Genomic DNA, 24525 nt, shown 5'->3' with positions numbered 1-24525 from the left:
AGGAACTTCCATAGAGTTGGGGGAAAGGAGGAGAAAGCTTCACCAGAGGTATAACTAGCCTGGGTTCTTGCTCTAGGGCTGCATGCCGCACCCTACTGCAGATTCGGACTAATAATCATTTTGCATTTATAGAGTACATAGAGGTTAAGGGAGGCACTAAGAGTGCCAGCACTGCCAATTACGAAAGAAGAAATATATGATTATAAGGTACCTAGAGTAGTCAAATTCATAAACACAGAAAACAGAACAGTGGCTGCCAAAGGCTGGGAAGTGAGGGGAACAGGGAGTTAGTGTTTAATGGGTAGAGTCTCAATGGAGAAAGACGAAAAAACGTTAGACATAAATGGTGGCAATGATTGTACCACAATGTGAATGTACTTAATAACACGGTACAATTAAAAATGGTTAAAATGGTAACTTTTATATTATGTATATTTTTATAAAATAAAGCACACTAGCTGTAAAGTTATATTGTCTGCAGGAGTCAATTACATGACCCTGAGCAAGTCATGTAACCTCTCTCATTTATACAGTTACTCTGAAAATTAAATGAGATGCTCCACATAAAGTCCTTAGTCCAGTGACTGGTACATGGTAATTACTTAATGTTAGCTACTGTTCCTATTCACAGCTACTGTAATAAACTTTCACATTTCTCATAGTCCCCACACAACTGTGTGAGAGTTTACAGATAAGGAAACTGAAGTTCAGAGATCCACAATGAAGGGCTTAGTTCATGATATCACATCAAATTCTCTGCGCATGAGGTGTCTTCTCCTCAGCACTTATTAATTTGGTGATCTTAATAAGGCAAGTACCCTATCCTTGCTGTGTCTCAATTTGTCAATTATAGCTACAAAAAGGAGATATAAACCAAGCTCTCGAACTCCCTCACAGGACTGGGTTAGAAATGCAATCAGAAAATCGTTGCAGAAGAGTACTACAAGCCATTAATAAAGTATTATACAATAAAAGTGGTGACTTATTAGAGCAAAGCTTGGCCACCTTTTAATGCTACATGTGAAGCACGGAGAGTGGCTGGGATTACAAAACTTCCTTGTGATTTCAATTTACTCAGGATTCCTGGTCTTAAGGCCTGCATAAGCAGTTTAGTACTCTTTCAAAAGGTGGCAAGGTAAGATAGAAAGAAAAATATTACTGGGCCGAAGGCAGAAGACTGGGAATCCTAGTTTTGATTCTGCCACTAATGCAGTCAGTGAATTCACACAACTTACTTCCCCTTTCCAAGGTTAGCAGAGAAAGTGGGGGAAAAGCAGATAAAAAAGTTAGGCCAGATGATCTGTAAGACTCCTTCCAGCTCCTATATACAACTCCTAAACCCAGAATCTTGGAAAAGGGAAAACACAGCAGACCTCCAGACTCCAAAAAAACTAATGCAAACATCAGGAGACACCCCAACACCTGGCCTAAGAACTCCCCTGCCTGATTTTCAGACACTCCCCACACCGGAGATCAAACACAATGGAAAAGTAGAACACTTGCCAAAGTTAATTTTAGTTCACTTTTACCCCCCTGGGCCTTATCTGAAAATAGGAGAAATAAAATCCTATTTGAAGGTAGAGAGCTGAAGCAGTTGACTTGAGCCATTTGCTGCTCCCCCTCTGCCAACTAGGAGCTATAAATCTAAACGCTATAGAGAATATGTCAGGTTTGTCGGGGGAGGAACATGCCATAAACAAAATAAAGGACGGACCTCACTGTTTATAATGATTAAAGCTTTCCTTGAGTCAAAGGAACTTGAGTTGTGCTTGAGGTCTGGAGTCTTCTCCACCCATCAACTTATAATGGGCAATGCTTGCAAGAAATTCCTTTCCCTTGGACCCCCAGTAGCCTTAGAACAGGATTTCATCCATAATACAATGGACAGTGGCCCAGGAATCAGGAAGAACGTAGTTATGTCTCCAACGGCGTGACCCAAAGTTAAGTCAAATTCCCTCTGCACAGGGATTATACAAGCTCACACTAAGTAAATAACACGTGCTAGCAACCACGGCTTTACACTTCTGTGGCTACTGTGATTTGAAGCTAATTATTTAACCTCTCTGCGCCTTGATTTCTGCTTTTATAAATTAGGATAAGTCCAGAAGGTCGCCGTGGGCACTAAATGAAATTAAGACTTATAATTATAAAGTTCCTGAGTCAAATCCATTAAATGTTACCTTCTGGTATTAAATACTTCTCTCACATATTAGTTTCCCTCCCTGAATCCACAAACACCCTTCAAGGCGACGTTCCCCCGTTTCACAGAGAGGAAAACTGAGGCTCGGCGGCAAAAGGGGCTGCCTGAAGAGCAAACCACCGCCCCAGCTCCAGGGCCTGTTGGTGATCCTCTCCAAGCCCAAGGTGTGCAAAGAGCTCAGGACCCGCAGAAGCGGGGGCCAAGGAGGCGTTCAGGCCCATGAGGTGCGAAGCAAGACCAGTTTTGCGCGCCTCCGGTGCCCGCAGACCCAGCAAGGGAGAGAAAGCCGGAAGAAACTCCGAGACCCGGCCAGAGCCGGAGGCCCGCCTGCTCCAGGCCTCTCCCGCGCGGCCTCCGCTCCCCACCCTCCTCCCCTCGCCGGGCGGGGCGGGGCGCGAGCACAAAAGACTCCAACTTCCGAGCGGGCGCGGGCCCACCCCGCCAACTCCTGGCCCAGGCCGGGCTCGCGGGAAGGAAGCGGGCAGGAAACGCCAAGGTGGCCGGGAGCTGGCGCGGATGGGCCGGGCCGGCGACCCAGGGCGGTGGGTGGGATGAGGTTCGGGGGGAGGGAGCTGGGACTTATTCGGGCTCCCGGGACTCCCAGAATGGCCGAAAAAAAGAGTTGCTAAAAATAGGCAGTAGCCCGCGCGAAGAAGTGGGCGACCAAAAAGGAACAAGGAACACCCTACACATACAACCCTAAGGAGACGCCCGCGGCCCCCACTCACCCACGCCAAGAGGTCTGGAGGAAGCCGCGCGGCGCAGAAGAAGGCGGTGCCGCCGCACTCGGGGGTGGGAGAGAGGGAGGGAGGAACGGAGGAAGAAAGGAAGAAAGGAAGAAGGCGGAACCGGCCGCGGCGTGAGGAGCTGAGCACACGCGCCGGAGTCGCCCCCGCCGCCGCTACCGCCCCCTCAGCTTCTCAGCTCTACCCGCCCTACACCCGCGCCGCTCGCGCGCCCAGCCGCACTGACAGCGGCGCGAGCTCCGCAGCCGGGAGTCCTTCCCTCGGCCGGTACCACTGAGGCAGGCGGAGGTGATAGCGCCCGGAGCTTCCCTCAGCTCGGCCCCGCCCGCCACTCCGGCCCTGACCCCGGGCCCTCCCTCTACCCCGCCTCCGTCTCCGAAGAAGGACACGGTAACACCAGCGCAGAGTCGTCTCCAACCCCGCCCTGACACAGACCGGTTTCCCAGGAACGCAGGCTCCCCCCGCCCCCAGCTTGGAAAGGTCCAGAGTTTGGGCGGGGAGAGGAGATAGGAGGGGCCGGGGCGGGGCCTGACTGGAAGGAGGGACTGAGATGGGACCCTGGAAAGGCGGGGCTAAGGGCGAGAATAGAGACTCGCTTACACCAGTATGGAGCCTAAGGTAGGTGGCAACCGAGAGGGTGATGTTGCCAAAGAGAGAAAGGTACTGAAGACAGTACAGGCCTCGCAGAGCCGGGAAGCAGGTCAGTGCTTGAAAGGAGGGGCTGTGTTTGAGGCTAAAGGGAGGTCTGCCCAGAGGAGGAGTCGAGGATGGAGCGAGGCTTGGGCGAGGCTGGGGGAGGCGGGGCTGAAGAAAAGGCCAAAAGGGAGGAAAGATTGAAAAGAGACAGGAGGAGGAGGGCCCGGAAACCAAGAAGGCTGGAGGGGCCCAAAGGTGGCCACTCTGGGGAGGAGCCGGAAGGAGGCGTGACCCAAAAGAAGACCGCGGGGTGGTGCTGGAGGTGGGCGGGGCCTAGAGATGGGGCCCAAACAAATCCGTGGGGGGCGGTGCCCAAGGGATGCGGAAGAGACCAAGTAGGAAGAAGTCCCAGGTCTTTTCACTTTAAAGGACCCAGGTGCGTGGTCTGAGCGAGGTTTGCTCTTCGCTGCCTCGGCTGGGAATGGGCTGACGGGCAGCCGTGAGGGTGAGTCTGGGGAAGAAGAGCCACTCCCACAACCCGCCCCCAAAAAAGGTTAGATTCAAGTACCTTTACCTTTCTGGGGTGCAGGAAACGTTTTATAAATTGATCTGGGTGTTGGTCCCCTCTCCTGAATAGCTCTGTCAGAAACCCTCACCTAAATCAGTGTTCCAGCCTCCGTGGCACAGCCGGAGAGGTCTTCCGAAAGCACACGAGGACCACTGCCCTTAAGTCTTCAGCTATAGATTTCCCTAAAGACTGGGAACTGTCCAAAACAAATTCTCCATGCATCGGCCAACGTGTGATTTCGTGATTGTAGTTTTCACACCGCTTCCCCCAGTACCTGTCTAAGAGACTGGATTCCCGAGAGCGGAACAGAATTTGAAGTGACCAGACCAGCAGTTATAGCTCCACTTGTGTTGTTTATGACCTCTGTGTCTCACTTCAAAACGAAGAGAAACCAAATTACAGAAATGGTGACACTGACCAAAGCGAGGAACATTCTTCCCCCACCTCTTCTAACTTTCTGGTTCCTCCTTATGCTTCAGGTCTCTGCCTAAATATCACCTCCTCTAAGAGGCTTTCCCTGAACAACCCATCTAAAGATCTTCTCTAGTTTGGCCTCTCGTTCATTTCCTTTGTGGTATTTCTTAGTCTTGTCACTTACTAGTTTATGTGTCTTGCTTGGCTACCCTCAAATTGTGTACAGCTCTCCTTGCCATGAAGTCTGGCTTGATGTCCCAGGCTCCCTAGCAGGTAGGGTTACCCATACAACCTAGGTGACAGAGTTCTGGCCAATGCTATGCAAATAGTTCCTTAGTTATTACCAGAAAAAGTTTTTTTAAAGAGACAGACTCAACTGGCATTCTTCAGCCTTTTGTCCTTCCCCTGTGTTCTGTCTGGAACAGAGATGTGATGCATGGAGGCACAGCAGCCATCTTGAAATCTTGAGAACAAAGACTGACTTGATAAGAATGGTAAAGCATAAAAAAAGAAAGAGCCTGGATTCCTCTGGATTTCTTATGTGGGATAAATAATGCCTCATATATCTTGTTACTTTTGATTTTTGATTCTTGCTGTCGAGCACATTTCTGACTTATACAGCATAATATCTGGTTCATGGTAGTACTCAATAAATATTAGCTAATATTAGTTTACCTGTTACTTGTCATAATCATAATCACCTCATAATGCTGTTGAGATTATTACCCTAAGTTTAAAAGTGGGGAGAGTCATACTTCTTCCCAGAATAGGTTGTAAAGTTTCAATGAGATGGTAGCCGTAATAACAGCAAACATTATTGGCACTTGTGGTGTTCCTAGCACCGTTCTAAGTGTTTCACGTATATTAATTTACTTACTCCTTACAGCAACCCTGGAAGAAAATGCTATTACGCCCATTTAACAGGTGAGGAAACTGAGAGTTACAGAAGTTAAGTGACTTGCCCAAGGTCATACAGCTAGCAAGCAACAGATCCAGGATTCAAACTCAGCAGTCTTAGGATAGTGCCTGGCATCCAGGGATGTGTGTGTATATCTTCTTTTTAATTAGAAAAAAAAGTGCAGCTCATAATTGTTATCTAAAGCCTCACAACCAGGAATTGTTAGTGAATCTGAACCCAGAATTGGGACCCAGGTCTCGCTGACTTCAGACCCACATCATTAAGGGAATCCCTGTGGGTGAAGAAATGTTTGGCCTGCAATGTTGAAGAATCACATGTGTTTGTACCATGAGGAGGCTATGCAGAGAGAAAAACCCAGAGCCATCTTCAAGCCTTCTCTGCCATCCAGATGAAGAATCTGAGGCTCAGAGAGGGAACACAACTCACCCAAGGTCGCCCAACTAGAAAGGGGCAGTCCCGGACCTGGGATCCAGCTCTACTCCGTGGCTGTGGAGACATAAGAGGTCAGAGGAGCGCTGTTCATCCCTGATCATAATGAGCCTTGGAGACAGCAACGAGTCAAGTGGCAGTGAAGGACAACCCAGCCATTATTTATACTAATTAAGAGGGCATTAAATTGAAGGGACACATGCAGCCCTTCAGTTACCAGCCAGTGTTCTGACAGCCTTACCATTCTCTACGAGTCTAGCCAGGCTTGCATGGAGCAGAGAGAGCAGCCCCGCACACCCTGGCTCTCTACTAAAGCACTTCATTGTCTGAGAAAATAATAGCACTCCAGCCTAGCTTTAGGTGAAGCTGCAATAAACTAATCGAAATTAAATGGTTTGTAGCTCAGAAGAGAAGGGACCACTGGAAGGAAAATACAGAGCATACATTCATTCAACAAATATTTATTCAGCATCTTTTTCTGTGCCCAGCACAGTGCTGTCAGCTACAAATATAGCAATGATTAAAGCAGGTAAAACTGTCCTCAAGGAGAGTAGATTTGTGATAGAATCAAAATCTACCCTCTACAACTCATAGGCACACAAAAAAGTATAGGTCCTTTATTTTCTATGTGACTTAATTTTCCTTTTTGTACTTATCCATTATTGAGAGAGAAAAATATAAACCTAATTATTAACAGTGACTTAGTCTCTTCCAGTTTATAACAGTCTCACTTAGGTAAGTATAGGCATACCTCATTTTATTGCACTTCACAGATACTGTTTTCATCAACATTGAGGCAAGATCTTTTAGCAGCAAAAAGATTACAACTCACTGAAGGCTCAGTTGATGACGGTTAGCACTTTTTAGCAATAAAGTATTTTTAAATTAAGATATGTGATTTTTTTTTTACACATGCTATTGCACAGTTGGTAAACTACAGTATAGTGTAAAAATAACTTTTATATGCACTGGAAACCAAAAAATCCGTGTGACTTACTTTATTGCAATATTAGCTATATTGCGGTGGTCTGGAACCAAATCAGTATCTCAGAGGTATGCCTGCACTATCTTCTAAGTAATAGGTTCATCTTTCTGTGCCCCAACCATCCCTTTACTCGAAATGGTGTTTGGGTGTCAGCCAGTCCATACACGAATCCTTGCGCTGTCCTCTGTGACTGTTACCTACAAGGCTGGGGCAACATGTGTACCCATATGTGGATCATGCTCCCTACCCCACTGAGTTGATAGCAGGGTGGGGAAACCTCAAGAGATGATTTAGAAGAAGGAAAGCCCATCTGTATCCAACTATCAGAGCCCTACCCATACTTCTTATGAAAATTAATAAACAAGAACCTCATTTAAAATGGAATCTGGAGGCTAGAAGAAAGAATTCTAATGCATTTGTCACTCAACACACACTACTGACCACAACGGAAAGGGACTGTACCAGCCATCTCCAACAAGAAGTGATAAATAGTACTTTACATTCCTCTTAGCCCAGTAACAACTCAGCCAATGGTAGACTACTATGACTAAGCCAATGAGAAGCCACTATACCCTGAACTTTGAATTTCCACCAATGGACTCTTCATTTGCAACAGCCCCTCCCAAGTCTATAAAAGAGGTTTTCTTCTTTGTTTCTCTGGACTGCCTTATAGTTTGCCATTAGTTTGCATGTCCTGAATTGCAATTCTTTGTTGTTCTGCAATAAACTCATTTTACTAGAGATATATCTGGCTGGCTGTTTAAGATCAATACTCCTCAGCACTCAACCCATGCTCAACCGAAGGCTGATTACTGCAACTATGACTCAAAAGACCTTGCCACAGGAGCACACTTGGCTTATGCACTGGACAAGGCAGAAGTACTGTCAATGTAATGCCCACAGAAATAGCCTTCAACGAGTGACTGATGGGGAGTTGATGGTGACTCCAGTGTCCTCACCCATCATATGGGATAACTCTGGGGGTGTTCTTAATTGCCTCAGGCTCAGTTGATGATGGTTAGCAGTTGGAACTCCCAGGGTTCCTCAATGAGATTAGGTTCCACTTGCCCACCATGGTAAGTCACCCGATCACACAATTTATTGACAGCCTTTTCTTCCCTGCCTCACTCTCCACTCTATTAATGGTGTTTTCTGGGATCACCCCCCAAATAAACTTTGATTTTAAAATCAGATCCCAAGATCTGCATCTCAGGAAACCCTAAGACACCATACATTTAATATTCTTTAAATGTTATATCCATTATATATTCTTTTGGGGGATGATAGACAATAAACAAATATGGAAGATGCCCCATATCTCATTTTATCAAGACATATATTTGATCAATGCATCTAAAATATCAGTTTGAATGTGGATTAATCAATATATGATGCATATGTACCTTAAACATTTTAGTTTAAATAAATGTACAGTAAGGTACTAATCTTTTGACAGAGGCCAATCTTCAGAAAATTCCACATTGCTCACTAAGGCTTCTTGGTGAGTGGAGATATGCTTGGGGAAAGCTTGAAGAGGCAAGGGTATGACACAGAAGGGAATAATTGATCAGTGGCATGGCAGAACCAGCTCTCGAACGCAAGGCTGAGTTCCAATTCTCATGTCAAGGTTGGAATGCCCAAACATTAAACAGGGTCACAATTATGGCTAGTAACCAGCCTGTCCAGTGGCCCAGGGACAGTGAGTGACCATGTTTTTCAGTAACGGTGCTCCAAAGAGGTGAGCAACAGCTGTCCAGTTTTACATCCCAGGCCAGCTACCTTGGTGGTGTTAAACCTGACCCTTCCACTGTTCCACCAAGTCCAGAAGGCTCCCAAAGAGAATGTGAGAAGAAGCTGCCTCTTGAAATAGTGTGTTATTTTATGGCAGGGTCACAAGACATTCATCTAGGAAGGTTTTCCAGATCACCCTCACCCCTACCATTGTATAAATGGGCCTCCTAAGACACACATTGAGATAAAGACTTGGTGCCAACTTCGAGTTCTCATAAAGAGCACTGTAGTTCATATAAATTAAAGTAGTTTCGTAGCTCCCAATGATTTCCCCAGTAGCCATGCCAGTACTCCCTACCTTTATTTCAGAAATGGAGTCATAGTGGTTGGTCTAAGACATGAACATGTAATTCAAGCCAGGCCAATTAGAGACATATCCTGGAATTTTTTACACCAGAGCTAAGGGAGAGATGTTCTCTATCTTCCAGGAGCTACTAAAGCTGGAAGGCTGTGATTCTGGAGTTGCCAGAGACCTCATTCCCCTCCTTGTGGAGAAAGTCCATCTGTGATAGGCAAGAATGGTTCCAATAAGAAAAGAGCAGCAGAGAGCAAGAGAGTGAGAGAGACAGAGGGAGGGAGGGGGAGAGAGGGCATGGGGGAGAGGAGCCTGATGGCATTTGGATATGTGAATCCAGTCATCACTGGGATCAGCTTTACCTTGTGCTGTTTATGGTTAGGTTAGGTGAGCCAATTAATCCCCTTTTCTTTCTAACTAGTGAGAATTGGGTTTCTATCACTTCCAACAAAAGAATTCTTAACTAAAACAGATATCCCCAGCAATGGAAAAGATGAAAAGCCTTCAAGTGGCCTTCCAGGCAACAGATATTCTCAGGCAGGGGGTGATACAAAAGAGGAGGGGCCACATAGGGATGAGCATAGCTGATCCCGAGCATATAAAAAATACCTTCTGGGACTCCTAGGAATATACATATCCCTTGCTTAATTCTTCCTCTCTCTCTCTCTCTCTCTCTCCCCCCGCTTCACTCCCTCCCTCCCTCCCTTCCTTCTTCCCTCTCTCTCTCTCTCTCCTCTCTGTATCTCTCCCTCTCTCCAGGGTTAAAGGCAAAAAAAGCTTTGAGGAAAAGGTATTGCCATAACACAATACTGAGTCAATTACTTATTATTTAACCCCCTTGCAAAGCCCAGGCCCTAAGTATGATCTCTCTCACTACACAAGACAGCAAAAAAAAAAAAGACACTTACTTTAGCTATTGTTCTGACTCTTATTCTCTCTCTCTTTTCTGAATCATTTCTAAATTAATTTATTAGCTTTTTATAAACTAGAATAGATCTATTCTTTATGAGGAATTGCACGGTACATCTCTTTTCAAACAGAAGGCCTCATGTGCATGTAAAAGCTTAACATAAAGCACTGAGTTTATTTGTCAGTTCCTCCAAGAGCAGGGCCCAGCCTGGTGGGCAGAGGAAGAAGCTTAGAGGCATGAATGTGGAATCAATGTTTTATTTATTTTTTATTATTGGCATAAATGTTGTTTAATTGAGAACAACAAGTGTAAGTTTTTCTAAAGGCCTGTTCTAGGAAATGGAGGAGGACCCCATCATGTGAATATTCATCATTTGAAGGTTAATTGTACTTTGATACTTTGGGATTGAAGGGAGAACATGGGGGAGACTTTGAAAAGAGGGAGGTCTTGTGGTAGTAAAAAATGCTGAGAAGAGGAACCATAGATGACAGATGATAGATCAGTGAATATCACCTCCTTTCCCTTCCACCTGTGTGGATGGAGCATACTTCCTTACCCTTTGACTTTGGCTTGGCCATGAGACTTGCTTTGGCCAATCGGCTTGAAATATGCTTGTGCAGTTGGGCATGCTCTCTTGTGATTCAACCATCACCAGGAGAGAAATATGTTCTGGTTAGCCAAATGATGTGAATGGTTAAACAAGCTGTGGTATGTCCATACCATGGCATACTAGTCAGTAATAAAAAGGATCAGACTGTTGACACATGCAACAACCAGGATGAATCTCTAGGGAATTGTGCTGAGTTAAAAAGTCAATCCCAACAGGGTACATACTGTATCATTCCATTTGTATAAAATTTTAGAAGTGCAGAACAGATTAGTGGTTGCCAGGGGTAAGGGAAGATCAAGAGGAGGAAGCAGTGGAGAGCGAGGTGGATGTGGCTATAAAAGGGCAACACACAAGATTCCTGTGGTGATGAAACTGTTCTGTATGTGACTCTATCAATGTCAATATGCTGGATGTGATATTGTACTATATTTTTGCAAGATGTTGCCATTGGGGGAAGCTGGATAAATGATACACAGGATCTCTCTCTATTATTTATAGTAACTGCATATGAATCTATAAATTTTATGTAAAAGAGAAAGAGGGGAAATGAATGTTCTCTACACTGATGTGGAAAGGTCTCACTGTTAAGAAAAAGAAAAAAGGGTCAGAAGTCTCTGAGTATGTGCGTGCATACAGAAATCTGAAAGGATATACAGGAAACTCCTTAAAGTGACTCCCTGAGGACAGGAAGAGGTGGTTGGGGAAGGAGGCAGGTAGGAGAGGTATATACAATGCTTGGCTTTTGAACAATACAAAAAACTTAAAAAAAAAAAAAAGATTCTTCTAGCTGCAGTGTGAAGAATGGATTGGATGGGCCAAGAGTGGAACCAGAGAAACCAAAAGAAGACCACCCAGATAGAGAACAGCAAAGATTCATTCTTCAATGCAGCCTAATCTACTTTTTTAAAACAAATCTAACTGCTCTCTGCTTAAAAATCTGTTTCAAGAAAACCAATAAAATGCTCCTAAGCCATCAAATAAACAAACAAAACAAACCCTGTTTTACCCTTAGGATAAAGGTCAGCAGCTCAGCATGGCATGCAAGGCATTTCACAGTGTGGTCCCCAGCTGATCTTTCCAGGCTCATCCTGCTCTCATCAATCCTTGAATCATGGTGCTCTCTTTTGTGTGAACTCTTGAAGTATTTTCACTCCTCTGTGCTTTTGCTTATGCTGCTCCTGCTGCCTGGAATGCCCTTCCTACACACATTACCCTTACAGTCTCCAACTCCTTAAGACCAAGTCAAGGTTCTCCTCCTTTATAGATGCTTTTCTGACCAATTCATCTCCTACAGCCCCATACACAACGAATTGCTCTCTGTTGAGGGCTCCCAAGGCACTTTCTCTAACAGCCATTTTATCACTTGTGACACTGACATACACTCAAGTGTGACTTTAATTAATTGTTATTAAATAATTAATTGAGTAGAAGGATATTTGTTTAATATCCTTCTCCCCCACTAGACTTCCAGGAGGGTAGGAATCATATCTGCCATATAATCACCTTGCCCGAGACAGTGTCTAGGATCCTAGAGCCCACTGCCAAAGGCTTGGGATCGCGAGCCCTGACTCATCTTAAGGGAGTAGCATCCTGAATGCTAGAACATGTTCTAACTGGCACCAGAAAGAGTTGAACCTTCCTGTTCAGCTCATACAACCCTATTACTGAAGCCCTATCTGGCAAGCCACCAATGTCCCCATGGGTCTAGTCCAACAGATGTAAAGGGGTTAAACCCTTCTAGCATGGAGGGCCTAGAACTGTGTGTCCACTACAGTAGCCACTAGTCACATGACTATTTATATTTAAAATAAATTTAATTTAAAATTCAGATCCTTAGTCGAGCTATCCACATTTCAAATGCTCAATAGCCACTCTGGCTAGTTGTCTACTGTATTGGACAGCACAGAATTATAAAACATTTCCATCATCATTGGAATTTCTACTGGATATTGACCACCTAGAGAAATACTCCTTACTGAGGGCATCCTGTAAAATATAGCAGTCTGTTGAAGCATCTCAGAGGATGTGCTCTGAGGCTAGACTGGGTTCAGACCCCAGCTCTGCCAGTTACTACCTGTGTGAGTTACTTCACCTCTCTGTGCCTCATTTTCTTCAACTATAAATTAGGGGTCATAATAATATCTACCTCATGAGGTTGAGTGAAGATTCAATGAGATCATACATGTAAAACACTTAGAATACTACTGACCCACAGTAAGCACTCAGTACCTGGTTAGTTGTTATTATTTGTTTTTATTTAAATCTCACATCAGTTCTATTAGGTAGGCGCTATTATGATTCCCATTTATAGATGGGGAAATTGAGGCTCAGAGACCTGAAGCAACTTGTCCAAAGTCACATGGTGAAAAAGTGGCAGAGCTGGTCTTGAATCCCAAAGCCTGTAGTTTTCTTCCTTAAAGGGGTGGGGGTGGATCTGTCCCAGCCCCCACTAGAACTTGGTCTAGTTTCACAGTCTTCTTTGCCAAGATGAGTTCCTGCCAACCCTACTAGGGGCTCCAAGCACTTGATGGATGCCCCATCCACATCAACGTAGGCCTCCACCATCTACTGGCATCCATCAGAAAGCCTTCTCCTTCCTGCTTCCCTAGTTGAGATGCTGGGCCCGGAACATCGTGCAAATAGAACATGAATTCTGCTGACAGGGTAATAATAAGGCTCTTAAATCAGCACTTGGACTTTTGCTTTACATATATTACTCAAATTACATGTCAGGGATTAATATACATTATAAAACAGATGTGCCAGTTACATATTACTCTCTGGAACATCTCTTTGGTGCCTCCTGAAACTGCTACTGATGTTAATTACACATTCTTCCCATCATTCTTGGGCCATTGGATCAGGAAAAAATGGGAGGCCTAGCGGAGCTGTAAGGAACCAGAAGCTGATTTTCTCACTTTGGAACCAGGCCCAGCTGCACTGGGTTTTCACAACCACTTCTGTATCTTTCTGCTGTGCAAGCGGTAGTCTTCAGCCTGGTGTTCCTAGTGCTTTGCCAGGATCTGGCACAGTACCAGAAGTGGTAGAGGCTGCCGATTGCCTACCCTAGGTCTATTTTCTCCTTGTTTCCATTGAACAGAACTCTGATATTGTTTGGGGCTGCAATGAACCAAGCTAAAAATACTCACCTTCCCAATTTCCTTGTGGCTAGGTATAAGTATATGAACCAGCTCCAGACAATGAGATGGAAGAAGAAATATGCTGGGGATTTCTGGGACCATCCCTTAACTTCTCGATTCCTTTTCTCCCTGCCTAGAATATAGTCATGGTGATCACAGCTGCAACCATCCTGCAACCACGAGGTGATGAGCATAAAAACAAAAACTGGCATATTAAGATTGAAGGATGAAAAGATGGAAGGAATCTGGAATCACGTGGATATATCTGAGCTTTGGTACCATCTCTATTCTACCTACCTCCAGACATGTTGTTATATAAGAAAAATAAGTCCCCATCTTAAATTTGTAGTTATTGGGGCTTATCACAATCCTGATACATTTGCTTTCAGTGCCGCTGGCATCCACAGAGAAGCAACTCTTGGTAAACCTCCAGGGTCTTTGCCTTTCTTCTCTGAATTGTGCCCATCACCCCATTCTTGCTCACACCTGCTTCTCAGAGAGTTTTCACCACATTCCCCCCTGAGCGGGCAGTGGGACACAGCCATAGCTGAGTCAGTGGAATATACCTGACTCAACCAGATTCTCTCCCTGAGATTTCAACTGGACCTAGAGATTTGTGTTCAGAACACACAAACTGACATCTGCAGCCTGACATGGCCCTGGGAAGGTTTTGTTTGTCCTGTATGGTATTTTTTAGGTTATTGATATTAGAAAAAATCGGACTTCCCATAAAAATCTGGATTTCTGGCTTTTCTTGAAGTAGTGGAAAGTCTGGCATCACCAGGCTCATAATAAATGGCTGCTGCTGAGAAGTGGCTGCTCCCTCTCGACAGGCACACACTCTTCCATATTCTATAGTCTCCACCATGCCCCGATGTATTCTTCCACATGGCTCCACTTCACTTATTCCTGTTGCCTGCTTGGCTCCTGTAGACATCTGAGTTTAAGATATCTGCTATATTAGTCTCCATAGGCCCTTGAATTGTAATGATGAAAATAATGCTGCTGATGAAGATTACAATAGCAATAATTACTGATGGTTACGATGATCCAAGTATCATAATGATGGCTTTACATGCATTATATTATACTTCAAAACAAGAAGACCCTACTATGTGATCAGCGTACAGGTGAGGAAAGAGGTGTGGTAACCTGACCAAAGCCTCACACTCTGTAAGCTTTACCTCTGGGATTCAATTCCAAGCATTCTGATGTCTAAGTGGGGGCTTTTTAACTAACAGGCTGTACTGCTTTCCTGTGAATTAAGACAAAGCCACAGGTGGAGAAGGACATGGCAGAAGCACAGTGAGAGAGTAAAAGAAACTGAGGCACCAGAATGGGAGGCAGGGAGTGCTGTCTTGGTCCTTGTTTTCTGTTTCCTTGTGAGGCCTGGCTGCATTCCACACTTGGGTTCCAAGGAAAACTTTACCAATTGGGATTCATAAATGCAAGCAACAGAAACTGACTCTAGTAGATTTAAGCAGCAGAGGAATCAGTGAAAAAGATACTAGGGAGTTTTCAGCATTGCTGGAAAGGCTGGAGAACCAGACCTGGCTGCCTCAGTGGCAGAAGCACAGGGCTTGTCTTGGTGAAGACCTTGATGCCCCCACCACAGAGTACCAGACTCTTCAGTTCACCTCTCTGACTCTGCTAACACACCATATCTGGATGTTAAGGACCGCCTGGAGCACCCCAGAGACAGGATATTGCTGTTTTTACGGCCACTGCTCTCAGATTGGGCCTCTCCATAGTCCCTGTGTATTCCTGTCAGTGGATGCTCATTTAGAGTCTAGCGTGTACCTCTAACAGATTGAGCATAGGTCACATGCCCAAATCCTAGCTGCAAGAGAGGCTAGGAAAGCAAGTAGCTAGCCTGTCAACATTCTACATTGGGAAATGAGTTCTACTTCCTATGAAGACTCACATGGTGGGAAATTTTCCAGACATAAGTATGGGTTTCTTAGTCTAGGTAGCCAAAAGGAGCAACTATTCATGAAAACTCTTAAGCTAGCTAGCTCAAGTAATATATCATTCAGGGTTATATTAGGAAAGGGATGGCCCACTCTAATGAGGTAATCAAGGAGAGTTTAATAAAGAATTTGCAGAGGTGCAAGAAAGGTTAAGAGAAATCGGTATGGGATAGGGAAGCACCCCCAGAGATTGCAACAGTTGGAGGGACATTATGACCCCAGGCCTGAAGGGACAAGGAGGAGAGGTGCTTATGGGAATGTGGAAAGAGCTGGAGTTATAATAGAGGATCTTTTAGAATGGCTCCAGTCTATGGCTACAGAGTGGAAGGAGCTGGGGGAATAAATACCCTCATTTCTCTTTCCTTCTATCTTCCAGTCTCTTGCAGAAGCCTCCCATTGGGCAAACCCAACTGGAACCAGAGAGTAAAGGTTGGTAAGCCTCTGGGAAACAGCATCCCGAAGTGGAGGAGGGTGAAGAGTAGATCAACAGAATAGCTTACAATCGTGATGTGATCTCAGTTCTGTGACTTAATCACTCTGAACTGGTTTCTCCACTTTAAATTGAGGGGCCCTGACATTTTATGATTCTCTTAGGCCTTCCTCCTGACCACTTCAGCTGTTTCTCCTCCTTTCTGGCTGCCCCATAAGCTCATCCCTATGTCAGCCTTTACATAAAGGTCAAAGTTTTTGGTTTCCAAAAAACAGTCTTTTCTGTATAGTCACAGGGATTCTCCTTTGCTGTAGGTAGAAACAAATCTCCATCCAGCTCCCCAAATTCTGATTTGGTGCCTCCTCTGGAAGTCTGCCATACCAGCAGTAACTTGCCTTTTTGAGGCACAAAATGTCTGCCCAGATCTCAAGAGCTGCCTTGATGGGGCTATTTCTTCATCCTCTCACAACCTGATCCTCCAGCCAAATTTCCATCCTGGCTTCCCAGTTCCCTTTTGAGTGATCATCTCTCCATGACCCAGATCTCAGCCTCTCTCTCCTACTGCAAAGAACAACATCACATCTCTACCTTAACTGAATATTGGTGACTCCACTGCCAGCATGGTTTGAAATTGTTCTTGCCTAAATTTCTAATGGGAAAAGCTAAGTTTCTCCTCATTCCTTAATTTTGAGTAGATGATGTAAATAAATGAGCAACGAAACTATGAAGACCGAGTTTAAAGAAGCGACATCTAGCATTGTGATCATATAAAATCTGTGCATAGTTTAGGCAATACATTTAATAAGTGATCACAAATGATTAATGTATACATATGTAACAAGTGACAATCGTGTTACCAAAAAAGTCAGATCACAATTTTTAGGGAGATGTAAGAGTTTGTGAACTCTGATATTTCACACAGACATACCACCACCACCATCACCACCACCACCACCCTTGAGGAATGAAAGACTCACTCCACCAGTTGCTGGGAGTACAGTTGGCAGATGACTCCTAGATGTAAGCCTTCTTTGGGAATTTCTTTGACTGCTGCCTTCTTGAGACAGCCTGTGTACAGTGATTGATCAACTTGGGAGCATAGAGGCCTTGTCCTCTGGCTCCAACTCGGGGAAACTTTGAAGACAAGCTTCAGAGTTCCCCCACAGAGTCAGTAGAAGCATTTGTTTTGACATCGTAGTTCAGACTTCTCCTTCTGCTCCCTCCTGGTCCTTCCTCTCCCACGGACGTTGATTCCCAAGAGTACTCCCTAAATAACTTCCTGCATGCTAATCTCTACTTTAGACTCCACTTTCCAAAGAACCCAACCTGCTATCCTCCACCCATCCCTTCTATATCCATGCCCATTGGAATGTGACTTTGCAGTTTCTCCAATCAAAAGATTTTTTCTCCACACCTTGAATCTAGGCTGGACTTTATGACTTTCTTTGGTTAATAGAATGAGGCAGATATTGTACCAGTTCTGAGCTTAAGCCTCCAAAATTCTTGCATGCTTCTGCTCTCACTCTTTGGAGCCCTACTACCATCATGAGAACAAGCTCGAACTAGCCTACTGGAGCATGAAAGACATGTGGCTAAGTCCTCACTGTTCTCCAGCTGATAGCCAACCAACCCCCAAAAGCAGAGCCACCTAGCTGACCACAATAAACGAATTAATTTAGCCAAGACCAGACGTACGTACTATCTAGCTGAGCCCAGCCCAAATTGCTGAGCCAGAGAATCACGAACTAATAAATAGTGTTGTGTTAAGCCAGTTAAGTTTTGGATGGGTTTGTGACATAGCAATTCCTAAATGACACAAGAGGGAACCATATCAGCAGAAAGTAAAACTGTGGAGGCTGGAGCAACAGGCACCAAACAACATAAGGGATGATTGATTAAGCAGCTTTCCATGAGAAAATGGAAGGACTTTATGTTTTGCTCCTGTGAAGGAGAGAGATGATTCTGATGGTGGAGGTGTGAAAAGTAAATAAGGAGAAAGTTGTCAGCAAGATGGTATGTGACTGGGAACAATGTGGGTTGAAGTCGCAGGAGGAATCCCCCAAAGAGTGTGGATCTGTATGCATGGAGATGGAGTGGCAGAAGGACACTGAAGCACAGATGAGCCTAATAGTTATTTTGAACTTTTTTGTGTTTCTTTGATGTAACCACCTCTCTGTTGTTCATTCAGTCTTCTAAAATCTCCTTACAAAACAGGAACCCTCCCACTTTGCCGGTGAAAGTGTAAACTGGCACATCACTTTGGAGAGCAATTTGGTAGTATTTACCTAGTGAAGTACAAGATGTGCATGCCCTTTGACCCCACAGCTCTATGTCTAAGTTTTTACAGAAACTCTTGCATAAATGCGCCAGGAAACATGCACAAGAATGTTTGCTCTTTGCAGCATTGTCTGTAATAGAGGACATTTGGAAAAACCTTAATTGCCTACATAGTGGAGCTTTAGATAGCTTAATTTATAAATATTCATATGATGAAACACTATATAACAGTTAATATAAATGACCTAGCTGTATATCTATCTATCAAAGATATATATATATATGTACATCTCATCAAAGATAGATCTCAAAAACACATTATTGCATAAAAAAGCGAGTTGTGGAAAATAAAATGTAATACCATTTTTGTGCATTTTAAAACCATGCAAAACAGCATTATAAACATTTATGGATACATTATATGCAATGAAAGTATAAAGACAATATTTGAAAGGACAAACACCAAATTCTTGATGGATTCCTTTGGGGAGGGAGGTGTACATAGGAGATTTCGCTTTTAACATTAGATTTAAAAAATCAGAACTAAGTACTATAAAATGATAAGATTAAATTCTGAGAGTTGGAAGGCATGGATGTTTGTTAGATTACACTCTGTTCTTTTCTGTATTTAAAAATTTTACCAACTGAGAAAAAAATCTAATTATACCCATGAATGCTTTTTGTGATGGGTGGTTATTTATCTGTGTGAGTGGCTGAGTTTCACATCTGGGTCACAGAGATTCATGCCAGAACCAGGCCCCTGGAGGTGAATATTACTGAGCATGTGAGCCTCCTGGGAGTCTCTAGACTCTTGGAGAAAGCTCTGTGGACCTATTAACCATGGACCTGGAATCCGAGTCAGTCTTACTGAGATCGCCCATGGTGAGAGACTCGAGGGTACATCTGGATTACATGTATAATTGTTACAGGCATTGACACCAATGGCAAGCTGGTCTCATAAATTAAATGAGCAGTGAAAAAACTTGCTTTGCTAATTTTCCAGTATCTATGATCAGGATAGATATGGATGGCTACCCTGATTCTATGTATAATCTCACACACCTTTAAAGGAAAATTTCTGGAAATGACTGAATTACGGGCATTGGATGATGAAACATACAGATCTAAAAACCAGAACTGACCAGGGGAGCCGTGGTTAATAATGAAGAGAAGACTCATAAAAGAGAGCTCCTGGGAGCTCACTGACCTCCCTTGTACTGGGCTCCTGACTCACGCCCACTTAGGGTGCCTAATTCATGCTCACCAACTGTCCCTCTGGCTAAGTTTTCTCTCTAAAAATTCTAAATGCCTCACCTTGATTACTGTCCTGGGCACAATAGTTTCATAAATAAAGTTGGCTACTAGCCAACATACTAGCTGTGTAATCTTGAAGAAGTCATTGAACTCTGCTGAATCTCAGTTTTCTCACCCATGAAATATGGTTTGTAATCCTTGTCTTCCCTACAGGACTATTTTACAAGATTGAATAATAGATGCAACAGTGGACTTGCAACCTGGAAGGCTTTATTTGAAACAGTTGTAAAAGATTCCTCAACTCTGGAGAGCAACTGCTGTAGAGTCTCTTTCATTTCTTTAAATTAAATCCAAGTGTGACGAGTGCCACCCCCCATACAATATCGGCAGGGAGTCCAGGATCACTATTGTTGCTGCTCTTCCCTCCAGAAGAAAGCCCTATCGTATCGTGGCCCTGCTATGTCTTTGAGAGCTACCAGTCCAGGTAGCAGTCACATCTCTCTAGTCTCAGTACCTAGTATGCACTGTTGTGTGGCTTGGAAGGAAGTTTTTCCGCTGCTGTGGGACCATGTTTTACAGCAGGTACCAAGTGGTATCTCTTGTCTCCAAGCAGTCATTTTCCCCTAGAGTACAGAGGCCCAGGAAGCTTTGTGCCAAAGCTATTTAGACATCTTTCCCATATAAAAACCACCATTATCTTTTAACTCTTTCCAGCCTTAAGGTTGGGTCCATTTCCTCTGGTGGGGCTGGAAGCAGGAGCCTTAAAGATATAGAAAAATGTGAAGAAAAAAATAACAATAACTTGTATTTCACCATGATCTGTCTTAGCATATTTTCTTTTAGAAAATTAACTTTATTGTTTTGAGAAAATAATATAACCATATTTGAAGAATTCGTACAAGCGGAAAAGGGTGAAAGCGAAAGAGAAAAAAATATCACACCAAATTCTGGTCTAGGAATTACAAGAGATGAACATTATGTGAAACATCTTTCTATGCCAATGTAAAATTAGGAGGATGAGATGGAAATATTTTATTAAAACGGGATTATATTATAGGTTCAATTTTTAATTAAAAATACACTTATTTTAATTTACTAGAAGAAAGAGAAACTAAAAGAACTGTTGGAAGTAGAGTGAAGCTTTCTTACTTCAAAGAGAATTTCTTAAAATGTCCCTCTAAATTTATAAAGGAGTTTACAAAAACGTTAAAGTTATGTTTTTATTTTAAATTATGTTTCAGTTTTTCTATCACCCACTTTGAAAAACGATGACACTCGCACTCTTTTACCCCCAATTTTTATTTATAGTATCATTTTTATATTTTTTACAACACATTTTTACATTTTTTTACAAAGTTATTTTACAATTAACAAATTTTTATTAATTTTACTGTATTCTGAGTCTCATGGATTTCTTTCCGTGACTGTATTTTTTTTATTGAGCTATAATCCACATACCATAAAATTTACCATTTTAAAGTGTACAATTTAGTGGGTTTTAGTATATTCATACAATTTTGCAACCATCACAACTATCTAATTCTAGAACGTTTTCATCATGCCAAAAAGAAACCCCATACCCATTAGCAATCATTTCTCATTAATAACGTTTATTGATAACATACTGAAATATTTTTTATATATTGGGTTAAATAAAATATATTATGAAATTAATATCACCTGTTTCTTTGTATTTTTTTTATGTGGCTACTAGAAAATTTTAAATTATATATGTGGCTCACATTTGTGGCTCATATTATATTTCTATTCATTCTACATATTTCTGGAAATATATTCTCTAGTTCTAGTGCTGACCTAGACTTTAGACACCCAAAAAATCTGATACCCACCCTAGTGGTAGCAATGGCCGGGGGTTAGCCTGCATGCCCTTCCCAAAGGCACGGTGATTTGCTGGTAACTGTCTTGTTGGGACAGAAAACACACAAATTAAGTCTTTACCAGGTCATTGTCCTTGTGAAATCACCAGTGGACATCTCAGTATGTGTTTCAGTATGTATCTACAAGTTCAAGATATCGATTATCATCACGACCTGGTGTGTTCTTTGTTGCCCTTGATCTTGCTTTCATCATTTGTTTTGGAACAAAGCCCCCAAGCTCTGGAACCTACCAGCAGGGTCTGCGGTTTCACTCTGAGGCAGCCTGCATTTGAGTAATAATTTATTCTCTGAATTAGCTCTTCTAACCTTTGCAAAGGATTTGCCAAATGCATCTCAAAACGAAGACAGGCTCCCCCATTCCTTTTTCTTTCCCTTCTATCATTTTAGAATTTGTAAGATGATGTAAATTTCCCTTCATTTTGTTCAAGATGAAAGTATAAATGAGTATCACCAAAAAATGTAAACCTTGAGGAGCCCAAACCATTTACACAAGGAAAACTTCAAATATCCATTCCAGATCACACACAGGCCAGCCAGAGGGAGGCATCCATTGTGAAATTCAATTACCAGCCCTTGTTCAGCTGCTCCCTGGAAGACCAATTAATTTCCCCCCTTTTCTGCATGTGGAGCCTTTTTATAAAGCTGCAATTAAGGGTTTCCAGAGGCAGAGCCTGTTTTCACTTTTAGGTAAATATAATGAACAGGAAACAGACTTTTTTTTTTTTTTTTTTTTTTTTGCTATGGGGGTGGCAGGTAACCAGGGGTGAGAAGCAGCCCACACCCTGAGGACAGAGCCCCTCTTCCAAATCTCTATCAGGCAGGGGCAGGAGACTGGAAATCTTGGTATAAGACCTCCTTCCACATTTTTGGCGGATCTCCTCTGGGCCAGATGCTGGGGAAATCACAGAGAACTCCCTGCAAGCCTATGGATGGTCCAGCGGCGACAAGACAAGGGCTAACAGCATAATTAGCATCATAGGATGCTGTGAGGGAAAGGGATAGCTGTGTTATAGCAATTAGACACCTCATCTGATTGTCACTTTTTTGGATTCTTATTTTACTTTTTTCCTTTACTTTATTTTAGTTTTTTTTTAATTATTATATTTTGCTACAGAACCCTTTCAGTGAAATAAATTTCACGAGGGAGAATAGAAGCACGATGTATAAAAGAGATAGTGGAACTGCATTAGTTGAAGGGAGGATGGATGAGATAAAACCTCACAGAATGAGCCTTCCCCTCGCTACCTAATGCAGACCCTGAAGTTTCACCAAGCACAGTTTAAAAACCACTGGGTTGAGAAATTATCTCCAGGATGCCCTTCTTGACTATCCCACAAAAGCCCCACCCCTGCCCCCCGCCCCTGCCAAAGTGGAGCCAGTAGGCAGCTGCCTCTCACCAATATTGTCCAAACCTATAAACTCAGCCTCCTGGTGGCAACATCAGTAGTACCTACCTGAATCAAGTTGTTGAGAGAATTTAATGTGAGGTGCTTGGCACAGGGTACGGAACATAGTAGATGAACAGTAAGTGACCATTCTCATTACTGTTATTCAATCTGGACTCTAAGACAAAGCATCAATTTTGCCCTCATCTGAATTCAAACACTGACAAATGAGGTTATGCCCTGCCCCATGTGTTTGGATTCCTGTCCTAGACACCTGCCCTGTATCCAAGTCTGTTGAGCCTGGCTCTGGGCTGGAGGACTTCCTGTCCCCTTTCCACAGGCAGAATGGTTCCTTCCAGGCTCCAGCTTTGATTTGAACGGGTCTTAGTTCCAGATCATTCTTTCACAGGACCCCAAGGCCATATCTCCTGATGTGCATGGATATTAAAACTTATGTTCCTACTCCCTGAAGTCCGTGGACATACCCTGAGGGCTGCTGCAACATCACCTGAGAGTTTACTGTTCTTGCTTTAAGATCACTGGTTTTCAGGCACTTGGGGATTTCCTTTTTCTTCTTCTAAACTCAGTTATATATTTGAAAGGTATGTTTTCAGACTTTTACCTAACATTTCTCTATCCTTGTAGCTGAAACAAGGGTCCATATAGACCACATTGCCAAAATCAGACTTCTCTCTTTCAAATAATTGTATAAAGATTTCATGTTTACTTTTATTCTCTTGCTCTACAGAAAGCCTGATTCTTTCTTCTAAGGAAAGGCCATCAACACTTATTTAGCTGTAGATTTCCATCTCACGTGGGGATTATGTCCTAACTTCAACACTGTGAGGCGAAAATTACTTATTATCAAAATTATCTTTGAAAACTCTGCATAAATTACCTTTTAATCACCAGGACCTGGATCTTTGGGAATTAACTTACTTGTTTTCTGTTCTCATTCAGCTGTGGCTCTCTTTCCTTGGTGCAGTGAGAGCCCAGGTCTTGTGAGACAGGAATTTAGAAGGGTAATAGGGTAAATGTAAAATAATACATACACATTTTATCTAATAATTGAACTTATATAATTTCTACTGTAACTCTCATAGTCTTTACATGCCTACAATAAGACATAGTGTTTCTTTTAATGACTCAAACTGCCTTCCAAGAAGGGGGCCTTTGTGTTCTGCTGATCGCCTTGTGGGTAGGGGTGTTGGATATGCTTGTGCAAGGAGTAAGGGCTCAGGAGAGCAGACTTATTCCGCATACTAGAGAGAGAAGAATTTTGACAGGGGCGATGGGTGCCATATGGGTGGAAGGTTGAGAAGAAGAGATGGAGGGAAGAGGAGGGAGAGAAGGAGCCATAGAGAAGATGAGGATGAAGACCATATGGGGTGATATGGTGAGGGGCTGAGGCTTAGAAAGTGCCTTGTCTAAAAGATCAACTTGAAGCCATTTGTGTAAGAAGCAATAAACCACTCCTAGACCTACTGCACCCAAATGTTTTTAGTAAGTTGTGCTATACTCACAAAAAATTATTTTGATTGGGAGTCTGCGTGTGAAAATTAAGGGGATGAGATTTCACATCTGGATCAACATAGTGCAGAATCACAATAGCTAACCCTGATACAATGCTGTCTGTTCCGGGTGCTTTATGTACAAGGACTAATTCTG

The 24525-nt window shown here is 43.2% G+C and overlaps 2 long non-coding RNA genes across 4 annotated transcripts in view; one reads left to right on the top strand and one right to left on the bottom strand.

Annotated features, from left to right (window-relative positions):
• Positions 1-3166, bottom strand: part of LOC111730817 — a 45236-nt gene extending 42070 nt beyond the window's left edge. For all 3 annotated transcript variants that reach the window (XR_002776829.1, XR_002776828.1, XR_002776827.1), the window contains exon 1: positions 2929-3166. This is a non-coding gene — a long non-coding RNA (uncharacterized LOC111730817). The remainder of the gene's footprint in view (positions 1-2928) is intronic.
• Positions 3167-3386: 220 nt separating this feature from the next.
• Positions 3387-7642, top strand: LOC111730818. Its single transcript, XR_002776830.1, has 2 exons — positions 3387-3646; positions 4990-7642. It is a non-coding gene; the product is annotated as an uncharacterized LOC111730818 (long non-coding RNA).
• Positions 7643-24525: the final 16883 nt, after the last annotated feature.

The sequence above is a fragment of the Pteropus vampyrus genome, unplaced genomic scaffold (assembly GCF_000151845.1).
Source record: "Pteropus vampyrus isolate Shadow unplaced genomic scaffold, Pvam_2.0 Scaffold336, whole genome shotgun sequence".
NCBI classification, from domain to species: Eukaryota; Metazoa; Chordata; class Mammalia; order Chiroptera; family Pteropodidae; genus Pteropus; species Pteropus vampyrus.
Note: the sequence above shows the minus strand (reverse complement) of the source record. Positions and strands in the feature narration are given on the sequence as shown.